Source organism: Amblyomma maculatum, chromosome 1 (assembly GCF_055883805.1).
Source record: "Amblyomma maculatum isolate TAMU_Amacu chromosome 1, ASM5588380v1, whole genome shotgun sequence".
Lineage (NCBI taxonomy): Eukaryota > Metazoa > Arthropoda > Arachnida > Ixodida > Ixodidae > Amblyomma > Amblyomma maculatum.
In genome coordinates, this window is record NC_139344.1 from 287,788,744 (window position 1) to 287,805,098 (window position 16,355).

A 16,355-nucleotide genomic window follows, 5' to 3' on the forward strand; every position below is an offset into this window, starting at 1 on the left:
TGGGAGACAAGGCACCTTCGACTATAAAGGAAGTCGTGAAAGCACTTGCTGACATGTCAGCACACTTTGAGACAAATCAGCTAGAGCTGAAAGAGGCCCTCAAAAAGGTAATTGAAGATGAGCTTGAGCCAGTGCGGAAATCCATGGAGTTCATTAACACAATTTTTGAGGAGCTTAAGGCAGAAATAGCTGAAATGAAAGAGGAACTGGAATATGTGAAAGCTGAAAGCGTAGAAATAAAGAAAGACAACGATCGCCTCTCAAAAGAACTAGAAGACGTGAAGAAAGAGGTGATTGACTTGCAGCAGTACAGCAGGAGAAGTAATCTGGAAATCAAGGGGCTTCCTGTAGTCCAGGGTGAAACCTTGTCGCTACTTTGACAGATATATCACGCCATTTGCAAATTGAAATCAGTGAGAGTGACATTGATGTCGTTCACCGAGTGCCATCGATGAACAAAAGAAGAGTCAAATGTGGTGATCAAATTTCATTCCCATGCCGCTAGAGAAAAAATGCTGAAAGCTGCCAAAAAACAGACTAAACACATTTCACCAGGGTTTCAACAGCTCAGAAGAAAAGAGTTCACCAGTCTATGTAAACGAGCATTTGTGCCCGGCAAAAAAAGTGCTGCTGGGCCACGCTTTGAAGGCAAAAAAAGAGAAGGGTTGGAAGTATGCCTGGGTCATAGAAGGTAAAATCTTGATGCGCAAGACAGACAACTCGCACGTACTGCAGGTGACGCGAATGGCTGACCTCGCCCAGGTACAGTAATAAATAGGCTACCCTGTAATCGCTGTATCTCCGAATGACTTACACTTCTGCTCAAATCGAAAACAAATGGCTTGGGCGCGGTCAGGTATCTGTGTTACACTGCAACATCTGGAGTGCTAGGAAAAACCTCGATCATTTGGTTTCTTATCTGTCACATTACTCGTATCGTTTTGATGTTATTGCGCTGACAGAAACATGGCTCAAGCAAGGTGAAACTGTTGAAATTCCTGGGTACAATTTCCTCTCGCGACCGCGGGATAGTGTATCACGTGGTGGTGGCCTCGCACTTTTTGTTCGAAAAGGGATCGACTACTGCTGTAAATGCAATGCTAGTTATGAAGCAGGTGTAGTTGAAACACTGTTCATTGAAATGAAGTGTGGCATCATTATAGGTGTTGTTTACCGCCCACCTAGCACTTGTCTAAACAAATTCTATTCCGTAATGGAAACTACGCTATTATCACTTGCGACGGGTAAATCGTCTTTGATTGTCTCTGGTGATTTCAACATTGATTTGTTGAAAGATGATTGCCGTGATTACCTCTTGCTGATACAGTCCTTTAACTTGACAAATGTTATAGATGAGCCAACTCGAGTCACTAACCAATCCGCCTCTCTGATTGACCATGTGCTTTGCAACAAGGAAATAAATGTGTTTGCTGGTGTGTGCGACATTGCCAACTCAGACCACAATCCCATCTTTATTCTTTATCCCTGTGACCCTTTGCTTTATCCTCCCAAGCAGTTTAAAAAACGTACCACCCGAATCGATTACGCTCAAGTGCGATCGCTGCTTCAGTGCACAGATTTCGAAGGCGTGCATGATGATGACATAGATATTGAGTATGAATACCTGGTAAGGAAAATCACAGCTGTCATTGACCGATCCACTTACACATACACTAGGCGTAACTACGGCCATGGTATATGCCCTTGGATGACAAAAGCTATACTTGAAGTCCTGAAAAAGAAAGATTCATACTATCATAAGTGGAAAAACAATCGGACTAATAGGTATTACCGGGAACAGTTTCGATGCTACAGAAACAAATCGGTCGCCATGATGAGGAACTCAAAGAAACAATACTACACTAATCTAATTATGAGACAGGAAGGAAATTCCAAAAAGATATGGGGAATTGTGAGCGATGTTGTTGGATTAAAGAAAAAAGAACATATCCTTCCAGACTTAATCTCAGAGGAGATGGCTGATACCTTCAATAATAATTTCGTCGATCGAGGAAGAAAACTGGTTAATGGCTTTCCTTCAACAACGCCTCACCTAGGAAGACCTATTGCAACAAATAATACCTTCGCTTTCCGGGAGATAACTGAAGAAGAAATGAGGTCAGTAGTTAAACATCTGCGAGAAAACAAAGCTTGTGGTTATGACGGAATACCATCGAAGGTGCTAAAAGACAATATCGACATTCTTTGCACCCCCTTATGCAACATAATTAACCATGCGATGGTTAGCTCTCAGTATCCAATAAGCTTGAAGATTGCGAAAGTTGTGCCAGTCTACAAGACAGGAGATCCCAATGATCCCAGTAGTTACAGACCCATATCTGTGCTTAGTATAATCAATACTGTTTTTGAAAAATTAATATCCTTACAATTGAACAAGTTTCTGCTTGATAATAATGTAATCTGTGCTGAGCAGCATGGCTTTATCTTAGCCAAATCAACAACCACTGCTGTCACATCACTTTCTCACCATATTAACACTGCTCTTCACAAAAATCAAATTGCAATAGTAATATTCCTCGACATAAAAAAGGCATTTGAGTGCGTCTGTCACTCAGAGTTATTGGAAAAATTAAAATCGTGTGGTATTACTAATGCCTCTCTCCAGTTTTTTTATAGCTACCTTTCCGCTAGAAAACAAAAAGTAGTGCTGAGTGACAGACACTCCACACTACTACCCGTGACTTGCGGGGTCCCGCAAGGATCTGTATTGGGTCCTGTTTTGTTTTCCATTTTCGTGAACGACCTACCGCAGGCCGTTCAATTTTCAAAAGTCTTTATGTATGCAGACGACACTGCTCTTTTGTTCACATCTAAGTCACTCTTGGGCCTAGAAAATACGATAACGTCCGAACTGTTTAATGTTTCAGAATGGTTTCGTGCTAATAAACTAATAATAAATGTAGGTAAAACCAAATATGTAGTATTCCACTCCAAGAGAAGAAACATTGACCCTAGTACGATTCACATATCTCTAAACAACGATTGTGTTCAGCAAGTTTGTTCTTTCAAATACCTTGGCATCATCTTTGACCAACACTTGCACTGGCAAGAGCAGATAGATAAGCTATCTAAAAAGCTAGCTTTCAGTTGCTACGCGCTTACCAAGGGGAAAAGGTATTTCCCGTACACCATACTACGTTCCCTGTATTTTTCGTTATTTCACTGCCACATCAGCTACTGCTGTGAATCTTGGGGACAAACGTACAAAACTTATCTACTTCCCTTACAGAGACTACAGAAGAGAGCATTGCGTATAATATACGGCGTATCTTTCAACTGCAGCAACAATAATTTATTTCTAGAAAATCGAGTACTTTCTTTAGGATCCATGCTTAAATACAAAATCTGTGTATTGGTAAATAACATCATTAATACTGGTATTCCTTTGCCACTTGATATTTTCTTGTTGCCATCTCGCAATACAAGACACGCATTAAATGGCAATTTCAACCTCCCTGCCTGCCACAATGTGTACGGAGAACGTTTAGTGCAATTTTCTGGAGCAAAACATTGGAACACGTTGCCTATTAATGTGAAACTTGCAGGTAACTTTAAAATGAGTTGTAAAATGTCCTTTATTAACAGCCAAGAAGAGTTATGATCCCCTCCCCGCCCTCCCCCCCCCCCTCATTCTTTTTTGTGTGTGCGCTTGCGTTTTGTATTAATTGCCTATGAATTGCTTGCTGAAAAGTATTTTCCTCCGTGCCTGTTGATTCTTTTTGCTTGTCTGTTTTAGTCGTTTTTTTGTGTGTGTGTGTGTTTGTATGCGCTCATGACGCCTGCCTGACCAAGTTTATTCTGTACTGGACCGTCTACTAGCCCCGCGGCTATCAGTCCAAATATTCTTTATGTATTTCGTTTCCTACAAATAAAGATCCCCCCTTTGAAAAAAAGTCGATTGCCGAGTACTGCGCTCAGTGCGAATCCTGCCAGTTACGAAAAACAGGAAACGCGCTTCGCTTCAGGAGTTTGCAGAGTTGATCGCACCTTTTGAGAGAACGGCCATGGATGTTATCAGACCCTTACCGACAACCAGTAATGGAAACAAGTACGTGCTAGTATTCTCCAATCATTTGTCAAAATTCACAGAAGCCATTCCAATGATTGCCCAGAAGGCGCCGACAGTGGCTAGGAGCTTTGTTCAGATAGTCGTTTTGCTCCACGGTGGGCAAAAAGAGCTGCTCATTGACCAAAGGAGCAATTTCACTTACAAGGTTACGACAGAAGTGTGTCAGCTTCTAAAGGTCAAAAAGCTGAAAACAAGAGCATACCACCCAGAATGTAATGGGGCAGTAGAATGGCTAAGCCAGACTCTTAAGCAACTGCTCTTCCATGTTGTGGCACGCGATCAGAGAGACTGGGATTTGTGGATCCCGTATGTAATTTTCGCATACAAAACCTGCGTTCATGAGAGTACTCATGAGACGCCGTTTTTCCTAATGTATGGCCGGGACCCAGACATGCCACAAGAGGTGTTTGAGGAGTGTGGGGGTCCCAAGCACTCCGTCGTGGACGATTATCGGGCAGAGCTGGCGTTGCGACTGCAGCTATCTCATGAGATGTCGAAGAAAGCTTTGGCTTCCGCCTCCATGGTTCGGAAAGCGAGACACGACATTAAAGCCGAGGAAGCAGAGTTCATGGCAGGAGATCGGGTCTTGCTCAAAGCTGAGCATAGTGAAAGGGGGCTGTCACATAAACTGGCGCCAAAATGGAAAGGCCCCTACTGCATCGTGGAAAAACTAGGCCCCATAACATTTCGTATTCGGAGCTGCTAAGGGAGGCGCCCAACTTTCACTGTTCATGCGAACAGACTGAAGCGCCACCAAGAAAGGGCCCCTTAGAGGGATTCAGAACAGGACAAAATCGAAGCTTGCACACAGAGTGCACCGGCTGAGAACAGTTGCGATGACTTAATCCCACCTGCGACAACAAACTCTATGGATCCCGAAATCTTTCACGGCATTCTGACACATGCTCAACATTTACCGCCGCAAAATGTTGAAGACGGTGATATTCAACCCGGCAGCACTGCCGAGGGTGACGTGGATAATTCACAGGCCGCAGGGTCGCAGGCACTGGAAGAGAACAGAAGACGAAAATTCCTTACTGCCGACAGCGCAAGACCGTGAGCTGATTTTGCATCCCAATGTGTGGGATATGTACTATCCTGTGTCTTGATTGATAACGCTGTGAGCCTGCTAGTAAGTTTCATCCATGTACAAAACAAAGTATGATACCCTTTTCTGAACATTGTTCAGTTGTCTAAGCTTTATTATTGTACTCTTGTGTTTCGTTTTAGTTGTATGAGTATTATGAACTATATTTATTGATTGTATACCAACCTGTATGATACCATTTTCAGACCCCCTTTAGAATGCTTATCCGCTGCATTGTTTTGCTAAAGGGAAGAAAGCGTACACGCATTTTTGTTCATTGTAAAATAATCGCCAGTCGAGCCAGTTGATTCTCAACAAATGTTAGGGAACTGGATGACCTCGCTGTTGTGCGTAAAATGCGGACTTCTTGTATGGAGGGTGATGCGGTTGAACTCATCTGTGATGTGCTTTCTGGATAACCTTGCTGTTGTGTGTGAAATGAGGATTTCTTGTATATTGTATACAGACGTTGAGGCGGTTGAACTCATCTGTGATGTGCCTTCGCGGCAGTGCACATACAGCACAGGGCCGACAACGTATCGACACAAGAATTGATAGGACTATGCTGAGCGAATGTGTTGGCTAAATTGCCTGTTTCGGAACTTGGGACACGGGTTGCGCGTGGTTCCGGAAACAACAGACCTCTCCACAATTTTGCCTGCTCGTGTCGCCTTTTGTCCGAAGACCGGATACGAGAAGGGTCGCTGAACGACACGCTGGATAGCGGGGACGATACTCTAATGACGGCTACACGTTTGCTGTTGCGAGGCAGGCGAGGGTTCCGGGAACGGGAGCAAAGGACCCGAGGTAACAAGGAAAGCAACAGAAGGAAGGTGGGGCAGAGAGGGACGAGACACGTTCTAGAGCCGGTCAACCCAGCCTCGTCTCCCGAGGGACGGCTGCCTAAAGATACGAAGACGGCTCGCTAGTCCTGCGGCCCGTCTATTGAGCTCGCCGTGTACACATTCATTATCGGCGCTGCCTGCAGCTATGGCCATCATCTGCCATCCAGCTCTGACTAAATCTGTTACTGGCCCTATTTCGTGTGTGATTCTTGCTCTCCACCCCGAAAAGAGCACTATAACCGGGACACCACAGTGCCAACTTGCCGAATTGTCGGTATTGTTAGGCTAAAAATAAAGCTGTGTAAAGGATACACTGCCGCAAAACACTCCAGGTAACTGTTTTTCAAGATGGATTTACATTTTTTGTCGAGGCAATAATTAAAAGTTGCTAATTAGTTTTTGAGGAATTAATTTTGGAAAAAAGAACTGCAGACTAAGCCACGCGACTATGAACAGTCCCTGTTGGTTTCGCGACCAAGGCTCAAGTTCGGTCGTGCAACGAAAGCGCCGGATTTCCCGCGTGACGGGAAACTTGGAAACGCCGGTAACCACGGGAATAAAGCCGCTCACCAATGCGTTAGAGTATTTGTCAGCCGATCAGATGAGTCAACTCCCTATCCAAGAGCCCATAGAAGTGAGATTCTAGGCTCTTACAGGTGGTTACACAAAAATTGATGGAGTTACACAAAAATTTCGATCCGATTATAGTGCGCACGCACGAGCTTCTTTAATTTTCCTCTTAGTTGCTTGAAGTAAGAGGAATTACCGTTCTCACACGATACTTACCTAAATATTTAACATTTCATAATACACACGATGAACCGGCTAATCACCATCAGTGGAATTGCCATTTTGACGCGATACTTACCTAATTATTTACCATTTCACAAGGCACACGATGAAATGGCTAATCATAATATTTCCTGCGATGACGACACAACCTTCCATTTGTTTTTAGTAAACGGTGTAAGAGGCTTTCTGTGATTATAGGGTTGGTGCGCGGAGGTTTCAGCTGTACATGTCGCTCCATCTATACGCCGTCCCGTCACATGACGGCGGTTTAACCGCGGCCTCTGCGATCAGCTCCGGTGCAACGGCGCACATGGATTTGACCCTTTTTTATCCATTTATGTACACACTCATAACTTGAGAAAAAGAAACCCTACCTGTGCAGCCATTTGGGAGCCGCCGCATGAAATGGCAGATGTTTAACCGTACTTAAACCTGGTTATAACTAGCGAGAGCACCCGCCGAAGTGGCTTAGTGTTAGAGACGCGCGATGTCTGAACCCGAGCTAAAGTGTACTTTACCCGAACATCCGAGTTCAAACTAGACAGGTTCGATACCACTCCGATGATTTGTTCAGTGATAAAGCGCCACAAGAGATCATGGTTAGTTGCCTCTATCGCTCTCTCTGCTGGCTAGCGGACTTGAAACATCCGTCGGGGAGACTCGCGCGTTGTAGCCGCTATATCGAAATGAGTTTCAATTACCCGCGCGAGGCTACCTTTTGTGGCCTCATTAGAAAACTTAGCCAATCAGAGCAACAGCACAAACAACAGAGCTCGGACAACATTCTTGGCCGGTGGTTGTGAGCCTACAAATTCTTTCGCACTAATACTAGAGAACTCAGATACCATGTCTGCCTCCTCCGCATGACTCGGTAAATAGACACAAAGGTACCACTTTGAGGAGATTACAAACTATAAAGCCGCAACTCAACCCGTGGAGTGTACATAGGCGAATACCTTTTCAGGACTAATTTTTGTGGACATCCATTTATGCTCGAACCTCCTTACGTTATATCCCATATTCAGTGGCATAAATCGACGCAAATTTCAGGGGGGAACATGCATCTTGCAGTGACATATGTTTTGATCATTTTTATTTTATTTTATTTTGAAATTGTAATTTCAATTGTATTGCATTTACCGCGCTTAGTTGTATATGGCTGGCAATGCCATAGTCTTTATATTGGAGGTTTAAGCAAAAAGCAGCTGCAGACAACACTGACAGAGTTACCATCACCAGCTTTATTTTAAAGTACAATGTAGCTCCCCCCCCCCCAAAAAAAAATATATATATATATATATATATATATATATATATATATATATATATATATATATATATATATATATATATATATATATATATATATAGTAAAATTAGGAGTGATGACCCGAGTTGATGTTGATGACGAAGACACGAAGGCTTTTTTTTTTCTTGCACCAGAGATGCCCCGTTAGGCACGGTCTTGTGACGACTTCGACGATGACAGCCAGTAGGGATTACAATTGAATTTTTATAGGTAGAAACATTGAATAATTATAAGTAAGCCACTTACAGAGATATTTACAGCAAAGGTTAAAGAAAACAAAAACTTGGAACTGTCCAGCAAGACGAAAGACCCCTTCTTCGGCATAGCCGATGATGCATTGCCGCTGACCTCTAGCCCAGAACACTCGACTAGGCCCTCGGACTCTATTTTAATCTATCGGAGCCCGCCCACGCCCGAATATCAGCCAATTGCGGCAAGCATCAGCATAATTGCTTGCTACCTAGCACCCTCTTTCACTCTCTCCCGAGTCATGTGCACCGGCAGAAGCGTATAAAAAAGTAAAAACATGCAAATAGCAGTTGCTCGACTGGCCACAATTGGCCTGTCAAACTGGGCTCTGCCGCACCGCTTTACCCGGATCCGTCTCAAAGTGGGAAGAAACAAAGGCAGGCGAAAATCCAACCTTTCATTTCTGCCTATAGGCGTCCACATCCGGTACTTGGTCATTTCAACGCCACGGTTGTCGATGGTAATCTGGCGTGTCGTTCTGACGCACTCTTCCCCTACTACTTCGCGCCATGCACTGCGCGATAAGTGGACGTCGTCTTGGCTCGCCAGTTCTTCCGAAATGTACACCTTCATTTACCCTCGCCCTTAAAAGCATCTCATTTGAAAATATGCGAGCTTCGCTGTCCAAACCCCGACGCACCATCCACGTTAGCGCGTGCGTACACCGACCGGGGCTAAAGCAATTATCTTTCTCACGCAAACGTCTAGTCGTCATCTCTGGATGATACCCGCACCCCTAGGGCCGGCTGTGCTTATGTATACACCTGACTGGCCAGGTATACGGACAACGATCGCTTCTTTGTTAACCCTTTCAAAGAATAACCCGCTTCCTGGCTCCGGCTGAATTAGCAGGCTCCGCGTTTTCTCGTATGTGGCTTTTTGTGCGCCACAAGCGCGTTTGTCCTGCTGTCTAGGTATTCAGGCCTCAACTTGCCCTTCAGCCGCTTCTTGCAGGAGACTTTAGTTTACCGCTGCGGCTTATTGCGGCCGTCTACCGCTACCGCGCGCCGTCAGCACAGCACGCGCTTATTGGTCCCTGCGGGCGGAGTGCGCTGGAATTTGACAGGAGCGTGACGCTTCTGTCGCCCTCGGGGTGATCTACGCATGCGAACTGACGCTCGCGCGGTAGCTCGAACGCCCCCGCGCGCGTGTCCCTTACGTATGCCATCCCAAAAGTAAAGAAAAAGGTCGCTAACAAAATTCAGCAAAAGCTATTTGGTCTGGTTAATGTTGCCTGCAAACAAAATGGGCTGAGAGTAACTCTAGCTCCAGCAAACATTCATGCTGTCACACTTACATTGCATAAACTTCGCGTAACTTGTGCCCAATTTAGAACTTTTTAGCGTATATAAAAACCAAAGCATGGCTGGGGCATACACTGATAGATTTTTTTTATTACTTTCGCTAGGTAATATTGTCTATAATGTCATGATGGATCTGCGCCATCGCCATACTAGTAAGCACAAACATTTCTTCCTCATCGTACTCGGGAGCCACAGCTACAGCGTTCTCAGGCCGCTGAAAGCCTGTTTTGCTTCACACAAGGGTACTAGCACCACCGGTATATTCCTAATGGGAATCTCTCCTTCCTTAAAATACTGGCGGGTTGATTCGTGCATGTTTTGCAGTACTTCCCCTACGTCCTTCACAGACTTAAGACCGAAATGATTGGTTTGTGGGGTTTGACGTCCCAAAGCAACTCAGGCTAACGCCGTAGTGGAGGACTGCGGAAATTTCGACCACCTGGGGTTCTTCACCGTGCACTGACATCGCACAGTACCCTTACAAAAATGCATGTTGGGTGTCTATAGAAATTCGGATCAGATGTGTCAACATACGCTGTTGAAACTCTATTGATAACCATCGACATCTTTGAAGGTGTCGTGTTGACCCCATGTTGGGCTCTTTTGGAATAGTGGCCCATGTGTTTCTTAAGAGCGCTTTTCGAATTCGCGCCACTGAAATTCTGTTGATTTCAGGCTCAAGTGCTTCAGAAACTCTGCAAGTGACGCTTTTTGATTTTCTGCTACCTTTCCACTCCTGAACAACAGAAAATAGTACAGGACCATCGGTTTGCCAGGAGCAGACATGAGGTGGTTTTCATTAATGCGAAAGTAGTACAGTACATCTCCTAGCTGCGATAACTCACCATATTGTATGTTCTGCTCGACCAATCAACAATCCTGTCAGATCAGTGCTTCGTAATGATAAGTATAGTGAGGCTTAAAAGAACAACAAAAAAGGTCTTGTTAGTTTAAGCCCGATTATACATGCTCACTTAATAACGTATACTCTGACCTGGCTAGATTGTTGATTGGTCGAGCAGAACATAGAATGTGTTGACTGATCGCAGCAAGGATATGTGCTGTATTACTTTTTCATTAATTCAAACCAGCTCGTGTCTGCCCCTGGCTAACCGTTGATCATACATCATTTTCTGTCGTTCCGCAGTGGAAAGGGAACACAGAATTAAAATGCGCGTTAATAAAAAACGAAATAAGGATTGCATCGTTGCTGAACCCATACCATGAGCTGGGTTGTTTATTTGCTTTATTTCAATTCATGCGCAAGGTATGACGCCAGGCAGTTCTTTGTGTAAGATGCTGATACATCCGGGAACTCCTCGCATGCGTCACCTGAAATAAACAATGGAAATCATAATTAAGGTGTGGTATATACTAACAAAAAAATAAAGCGAAGCGATCTGTACGCTGCCCCACGTCATAGGTCAAGAAATTGCATTTCTTGTCTAAAATGAGTTGGCATTCTTTTTCATTGCTTAGTTAGCACCGCCGCTGCTTCTAGAACTCGCCAATATTACCCTACGGCGCAGGTACCGTATCGAAATAGTACGACACTGTGCCGAACAACCCGTCAAAACCGGTCACCATTTAAAAGAAAGAAAATGTCGCGTCCGCGGTAGTGACAAACCTCGTTCTCTTTATCTCTCTCCCTCCCCCCCCCCCCCCCTCTTTTCTTTCCGACGGGGCTGGCTTGCCTGCCGGAAATATGTACATACGCGCTTCATTATCTTGTAGCACATACTGTACAAGACTGGCATCAACACGAAAAGGAAAAGCAAAACACTCACCGAAACGCAGACGCTCAGTCCGCCCCGCTTTTCGCCTTGAATCCAAAACGCCTGCGACTGTTCAACTTCTTAAACACGTTCTCTTCGCGCACAAGCTCTATCCCAACAACGGACTCCTCCGAAGAGTTCAGTGCGTACGGGTCTCACTTCACTTCGCGCTCCGATGTGAACAAAACCAATTTCGTGATAATCGCAACCAAAGAACCTCCACACGATGCTTCGCTCACAGTGCAACATACGACCACGGTGGCGGGAAAGCGCCAACTGACCCACCGCCGCACTCACGCATACCCGCGTCGCCGTGCAAAGAAAACACATGCAGAAACGGGCCGCAGAAAAACGGTTTCACTTTGGGGAAAAGGAGAAGCCGCGGCCACGGCGCGAATCCGGCCATGCCAAGGCCGCCTCGGTGAGGAGAAACGGCCGAGAGGGCAGAGCAGAGACACCGCGGGGAGCCCCCTCCGAGCAACAGGAAGCAACCCCGACCCTCCCGTCTTGCTGGCGCCCGTCCGCGGGGCACGGGGAGTGTGGGTACGAAGGGGACCGGCCGAAGCAGGCGGCCTAATGCGTGTTTGAAAAAGAGTCACCGGAAGAAAACGCGCTTTATCCTTCTTTTTTTTTTTTTTTACTACAGCGAATGTTTTTGTTATTCTTGTTCACTAGTATCCGTGTGATCAAACCGTGATTATTAGAACACCCCAATACTTAAAGTGACTTAATTTTAGCGTGGTGGCCACTTCAAAAAAGGAAATAAAAAAAAAACTTTCGAAAGACACGCAGAGCGGTGGAGGATTCCAATGCAGACTGCACCTCATTTTGCGGCAAAAGCTATGGGCAAAAACATCTAGGCTTCTGCAGAATGTCAGACACTGAAGCATATACTAAACTTTGCAACTGGTTTAATGAAGCTCTGCCCTGCCCTACATAGTAGGTTAAATCTAGGATCGTGTTCGTTAGTGCGATGACTCACTGAACTTATTTTCGATACAAAATATATACGTATAACCTAGCATTACAGTTACCTTGTGTGACATACAAAATATGATCTATTACGAGGTTTGAGTATATAGCATTCAGTGATGTGTTTGCATTAATAGTGAGGGGAGCCTTTGCCATCATAAAGTTTTCAGGGCCATATTTTCGCTACTTTGTTGCGAACCATGAGCTAGGTGCGTGCACCGTTAATGTTAAAAACTGTCCATATCCACTTTAATGAACATGAACGTGCACTCAATTGGGCGCTGCTCTTATATTACGTTGCAGAATTTGGCCAATCGTTAATTTCAAGTGAGATCAAAGAAGCATAACGAAATCGCCACATGTTCTCAACATTGACGCCTAAAACCACTTAAAAACATGGGTCAGCACTACAGTATCCGCTATTTTCTTCGTGAATGTTGAAAACTGACCACAAAAAGCATATAGAAACAATAGTACAGAATGTCTATTGGGTAGAACACAATGAAAATTTTGTTGGTCGTGTGAAGACTATACTCAACTGGGGCCGAAAGTCTATCGATATTCAATAAATTCAAAAGGCGGTCAATAGTCCGACAATGAAGTTTCAAAATCCATTTTTGTAAGGGTACACGGGCGCCTTGCTTTTCGCCTCCATCAAAAAGCGGCCGACGAGGCCGGGATTCGATCCCGCGTCCGTGGGAACACCAGTCCAGCGCCCTAACCACTGCGCCACCCCGGCGGGCTTTAAGACCGAAGTGTTCTTCGCATAGAGCGCTCCCCTGCCATTAAGTTTCCCTGAATTGACTCAGCTGTAGAGGCGTATCACGTCAATGTCGGATTGTGAGGGCTCTTGAAGATCAGATTCTCGAATGCAATAAAAAGGAGAGTTGACCTAGTTGGTTAACATTTCTTAAACACACAGAGCAGCGGATGAAGGACAAGAGAGTAGACATGAACAGCGCTGACTATCAACTACTTGATTTATTGAAGCAACACGTATATGTACAAAATGTTCAGACAACCAAGTGCGCATGTTCGCAGTTCCCATTTTGTACATATACATATTGCTTCAATGAATCAAGCATTTGATAGCGCTGTTCACGTCTACTCGCTTCTACTTCGTCAGCTGTGCTGTGCTTAATAAATATTTTCTAATGTTTTGTACTGAACAATATGTGCCCTCCGAGGTGTAGTCAAATCGTTTTCAATGCCTGTAAAAGCGCAATCAATAATTTCAAACAAAAAATTAGCAAGGTTCAACGCTGCTGAACCGAATATTGAGCAAAAGTATTAGCGGTTGGTGACCGGGCATTCTGCTTCTGTTAAGCGTAGCGCCGGCTCGGGGACCACGGACACGACACACAGCGACGAGCGGTTAGACCTGGCGTAGTATTGCTTTCGCAATAAAGAAAAAGCACCGAATGTGTGCCCTAGTTTAACAAACGATTCAGTGGTGCTCCCCTGTTGTACAACTTCTGGGGCGCAGCCGAGGAGCTTCCACTGGATGTACTTTTTCATCGCCGGCTGCTTTCACTGTCCTCTCAAAAATTCATTGAAGATTTCTTCGGAGCGCAATTGCCTTTGTTCCATCCGCACAAACCAGAGAAGCGTCCTTGCGTGTTAAGCTTGTTTCACATGCAAGCGACAACGCTAGATATTTCTTCCGCGGCGGCTCGCCGCTGTGATCGCTTGCATGTGAACCAGCATTTAAGGTCTTCGAGCACAGCACCCGATATGCAAGGTTCAGTAGGAGCCATGTATTAATTCCATGCTGAGCAGAATCCCTCCTAATATTATTTCCTCAAGCGACGCGATCACAACATCATGTTCATCCAATGCAGAATAAATCGCTGGTCTTCTACACAAGAAGGGCGTTGGACACAGGAGTTTGACCTTTTGGCTTGATTTTGTGTTTTAAAATAACTGCTTCAATTTATCATATCACCCAAAGTGCGCCCAGTTCTCTTACAGCCATAATTAAGGGCCTCTCGAAGCTCTAGGCAGCAGCTTGCGACGTCTCCAGCTACGAGAGGTTCGAACTGTGCTTCTCACAAACAAATTAAACAGCAAGCGAGCTTTTAGATCTTAGGATTTCCTGACAGCCGTTATATTCCTCGCTTATTTTCGCGGCTCCTTGACAAGTTTGCACCCTTCAACCAGAAAGCGAAAGTCCAATCGCGTTCAAAACCTCCACGAGTTTCGCTATTGTGGTTCTTTCGTCTTCTACAAAGTTGCAGATACCGAGGAAAACCGCAGTCGGTCTGAGGCGATTTTTTTTTAGCTTTCCAGTGGTCTTGCCGGCAACTTGTTTTGACAGCGCCAACAAGAAAGTACAGTCCTTCGTAGAGCATGTAGCTCTCTCCGCTAACAATACCTTTTTACAAAAACACTCTTCTTCTTGTATCATTCAAGATAGTATGCGACTGCGACGCAGACAACCGCTCAGCTCGAGGTGCAGAGTAACAGTGGCGTTTGTTGGGCGCTTTTATATCAGCAGCGCGGCTGGCCGGCTTGCACATCATGGTTGCCAATCTTGAGGGCCCTGGTCGCCAGATTCGTTACACTTGACAGCAGTTACAACGACGTATATTCGACGATTCAATTTGATATGTCAGTATATGTCAGTAGTAACGACGTATATTCGACGATTCACATTCTGTGAGTATGTGGAATAAATTGCTTTTTGACATTCACACAAAGTGGGCTCAGCTTTCATGAATCTATTGGCAAAGCGCAAATAAAATGTTTGTGTTATTATCTTACGTGTGACGCAACGCTATCAAATGGCCTCACAAAGAGGAGCCAAGGAAAAATAAAGCGCAGAGCTACATAATCTTTTTCTCTCAGCACCACGCCCTCTCTTCTGCGCAAATGGTCTCCTAATTAGCGCAAGTGTGGTCGAAGCCAACTAACCAACAACCCCGTTGTTGTCAAGGCGAAGGGGATGCCGAGTCAAGAGGAGTTGTTGTGAGAGTGAAAAGGAATTTTGAAACAGCAGTGAGCCTAAGTTGGGGGAGATAGCGCCTTTGCAACACTGCATGGTAATAGCCACTGTGTTGTCTCGTGCACTACCTCCAATGTTCACGCTGCTCCTTCAATAGTTGATAACAGAGACAAGAAAGTCATCAAAGGTGCAGACGACGACAGCTGACGTCTCAGCAATAACTATTGTTGCTGAGCGGAGGTCAACAGCCTCGAGCGGATTAGCGCACCCATCGGGTGGACATAGCGGCGACAGGCAGAAACCCCTTTCGTCGGTGGTGTAAGAAGCGCGGTGGCGGAACGAGACTTTCCCCAGAGCTCAGTAAGAGAGGCGCACTTTCCCTACTCGTGAACTACTACGTCCACGTGTTTGACCTTCCGGGAATGTGGGCATGACTTCAACTAACGATCGACGGATCCGGCTGTCGTCCCCTTGCTGCCGAGACTCCGTTGCCAGCTGAGTGTTGTCTCTTCAGCTGCCACAATAGCACACGAAACACTGAATGATGTCAACCGTCCGGCTTTATGCATACCGCCAAGGAGAGTCGCAGATTTGAGCGCTGACCTAGCGAGTAGTTAAAACGTTCGCTAGGTCAGAACAAGAGAAAGACTCCGATGAAAGCCTCGAGGGGTACTGTAGGTGCCAGGTGGGTTTGCATGGTGCATGCGTGCAGTACCTTTTAACGCCTCTGTCAATCGCAGACCGACCGATGCCAGAAGAGAGAGTCATCACGTACATTTTGATTGTTGCCAGATTGTAGGCACTTGAAAACACTGTTAATTGAACATATGATTCTGCTGAGTCATTCTGTGGAACGCACTTCTCTCTCCCGTGGCTTCCCTGTAGTGCATGTGCCCCTGGTATCATTAAATTTAGACCTAATGCATGTCCCGGGGCAAATTTGAGGGGGAGACTCGTATGCTGTGCCCCTGCTCCACCCTAAGTAAAG